Source organism: Chaetura pelagica, unplaced genomic scaffold (assembly GCF_000747805.2).
Source record: "Chaetura pelagica isolate M959 unplaced genomic scaffold, ChaPel_1.0 scaffold69, whole genome shotgun sequence".
NCBI classification, from domain to species: domain Eukaryota; kingdom Metazoa; phylum Chordata; class Aves; order Apodiformes; family Apodidae; genus Chaetura; species Chaetura pelagica.
This window is the reverse complement of record NW_009970724.1, coordinates 1,638,052-1,641,451: the sequence shown is the minus strand read 5'-3', so window position 1 is coordinate 1,641,451 and position 3,400 is coordinate 1,638,052. Positions and strand designations below refer to the sequence as shown.

General features: G+C 46.9%; 1 protein-coding gene across 1 annotated transcript in view; it reads left to right on the top strand.

Moving 5' to 3' along the window:
- Window positions 1–3,400, top strand: part of RNF220 (ring finger protein 220) — a 221,123-nt gene that overhangs the window by 32,120 nt on the left and 185,603 nt on the right. The gene's annotated exons all lie outside the window — the stretch shown is intronic.

The following is a 3,400-nucleotide window of genomic DNA, read 5'->3' as shown; positions in this document are numbered from 1 at the left end:
ATTCCTGCTTATTTATTTATTATTTCTGTGCCCTAAAGATACAATGCTGACTTTTAAATCTTTATTTTTATGTGTATATATATATATATATATTTATTATTTTTATTCTGGGGAAGACAGACAAGTTTTAAAGTATTAGGAGCAGTAAGAGGTCTTGCCCGTTCTGGAGGGCTGTCATTTGGGTGAGAGGCACCAACCAATGTGAAGCAAAGCTGGAGGTGGGCAGCTGTGGCCTTTTGGAGCTGTTTGTATGGGCTGCATTAAACCAAATGACGTGTGTCTTGGTTTTTCTAACAATTTTTTTTTTAAACTCTGATCAATACCTTCAGCTGCCTCTTCTCAGACCGTTTGCTTCTCTCTTGCGTATGTTGCTCTTTTCTTCCCACAATAGCTGAGATGAATGAATAAGGCTGATGGATAGATTGGCTAGTTTATTTTTAACTTAAGCTATTGAGGGAGATTTATAAAAGCACCATCATTTCTCTCTGGGTGGATATTTAATTTGTAAATACTGTAACTTTTTACTAACAAGATATTGAGCTACATTCAATGTAAAAATTAGATTTGAAATCATAGAAATAACTTTTTTAAGTACCAGACACAGCAAATTAGACACTTTTTAGGTCTGTTCCCTTGGGAATAGGTCCTGTTTGTAAAAAATGCATGTCTGGTTTGCATCCAAAACACCAGATTTTCGGGAGGGTAGGTCATTGCTCTCTCTTATGTTACTGGCCTCTGTGCTGTAGCCAGGCCCTGTGCTGCCACATGGGTCTTAGCAGCAGACTCAGGAGTGATGGTGACAGCAGAAGACATTGCAGTACCATGGAGTATCATCTTGCTATTAAACCAATGAGGCATTTCTGATGATAGAACCCATGTCCTGGGCAAAGAAGATGAGATCCCAGTGTGAAACCTGTGTTCATGTCCCTTTGCTGTTCATGGCTTCTCCCCTACCAGCCAGAAGCACAGATAATGCCAGGTCTTGCCTCTGTCTGGTGGTAGAATATTAGTGGAAAAAGCAATTTCTGGGCTAGGGGCATTGTCAGCTCATGGCAGTTATGATAGTACTGGTGTCATGGACCTGCTGGGCTTTACAAGTTTGTTTTGGCTGTGGGGACATCAGTGCTGTGCTCTTGCAAAGATCCTATCCTGTTCATGTTGCTTTGTTCCAAAGGCATGGGGGGTAAGGATGAGGAGGCCTCTCAAGACAAAATGTCCCAAGCAGATGTGCCCTCATGCCAGAGTCTACAGCATTGCTGTGGATGGCAATGGTGCTGAAAGTTTCAGAATGAGCCTAGTACATTTTGATAGCTGATGTTGGAAGGTTGGGGAGAAGTTGAGTGCAGCATAGGCAGCCCTTGGACAGTTTTCCCTGAATCTCTGGGTTAATCATGCTTTCCCAGACTGGCTTGCTTGTCCCCTCACATCCTCTTCCTGCTTCTGTATTGATCCTCTGCACCAGTTCTCCTTTCTGAGTAGATCTTGTTTACAGAGATGTAATGAAGTGTCTTATTTCCAAACAAAATCCAAAACAAGCAGGAATAATGCTTCACAGATTCAACCACTCCCACACTGGTAATTTACTAAAATTAAAACTTAATTAAGCCAGGCTCACTCAAAGGTTTTGCATAATTTAGTAGTCTGTCTTGGATAGCCAAGGAGCTGTACAGGCAGGCAGCTGAGTCAGGAGCCAGGTCTGACATCCAGCTCTGGAATCAGAGCTATTACTTGGCACTTTGTACACCTACATCTTCTCACTTGTTAGATCTTGGAGCAGCTGAAAGGAGTGAGCTGGAATCACTGCCTCCTTTTTACTGATAGGGAACATGAGCCACTGAGAAAACCAACTCAACAGGCTGGTGCTGTGACTAGTAGTAGAGGAGAACCTGATGTCTACTGTCCCACATCCCTGTTTATACATCACATCAGCCATTCTCAATATTTTTTAAATAGATTATCACACAGTAGCAGCATCTGGACTAGGACATGTCTCTGCAATTTGCACTTTAGGGTCATATCTTAGAGGAGCATGTCACCTTCGAGCACACAACCTCTTAGCATCATGTAGGAATGACAGCCTGGGATTGTGTGCAGCCAGGTCATGGTGATGGTGCCCATATGACTTGCTGCTATGGATTAAGGCTCCTTTGTGGCAGAGCAGGAAGGAAGACTACTTCCAAAGATCTTGCAGTCTAGGAAGGGAAGACAGGCAGCAGGAGCAGTATTGAAGGGAAAATGGAAAGGCTTGAGGTGTAATGGAGCAGCATCAGGGGTGCTGGGGAGCACGTAGGAGCAAAGACAGAATCGATGGTGGCTGTCAGTGTGTACTAGGCTGTGCTGTCTCCACTCCCCAAGCAATGCCCTGTGAGAATTTGCTGTTGGGACTGGGAAGAAATCTTTGCCCTGACAGTTGCTTGGTCTCTACTCTTTATCTCCTAAAGGGAAGGGACAATTTTTATCAGTGGATCCTCTGCTGCCTCTGAGAAAACCCTGGAGAGACTTGGTGGTGGAAATGCCAAGCCATCCGTTCTGCTCCTGTGAAACTCCATTGGTAGAAGCTCTGCTCTGAGAGGTTATTCTAGAAAAGCGGGTGGCTAATGTCTGACAACCATGGCTTATAGTCAGTGTAGTTTTATTCTTCCGGCTGCAGGTACCCAACTGCATCAGGCACACCTGAGCAGCCCTGTGGAGCACTGTGTGTGTTAAAGCCTGTCTGTCTCTGTTGTCCTGCTGGTCACATGGGGACAGCTCATGGGGGCTGCCCAGGTGGGTCATCACCATGAGGCTTTGAAGCCCAGCAGGGCTGTAGGAATGTTATTGCCTTTCTGAAGCCTTTGAGACATGGTGCCTTGGCTGCAAGGGTTGGATGAGGTGGTGGAGTTGGCTTCCTACTCAAGCAGGGCTTACAGAGAAGACAACTCTTCTTTGCAAGGGGAACACAGAACTACGGAGAGCACCTGAGAGGGAATCAGAAAGTCACCGTTTAGCTGAAGATGTGTAGAGGGGAGCTCACCTCAAAGGGATGACCCTAAAATATCTCCCTCAAAGGGAAGGGAGCTGCAGAACCCAATGTCTGGACCATCCACACTGGATGGGACGCCCAGCACTGGTAGGGAGGGGAGGGACATCAGCTAGTGGCGAGGTTAAGGATCACCCAGAAGACGTTGGCTCAAGAGAAGGGGGGGACAGCAACAAAAGCCGGGCGGGCGAGTGTGAGGGGGGTGTGTAAAACCCAAGACCAGCCCTCCCCTCCCCCTCCCCCCATAGAAATCCGGGAGGGGCTGGAGAGGCAGGTGAGTAAATCACGCCGCCCGGGCTCCATCACCGCCGGGCTCCCCTTTGTGCGCCGCACAAAGCCCGGGAGTGTTTTATTTTCGGTGGGTGCGGGTGTTTTGGCGCG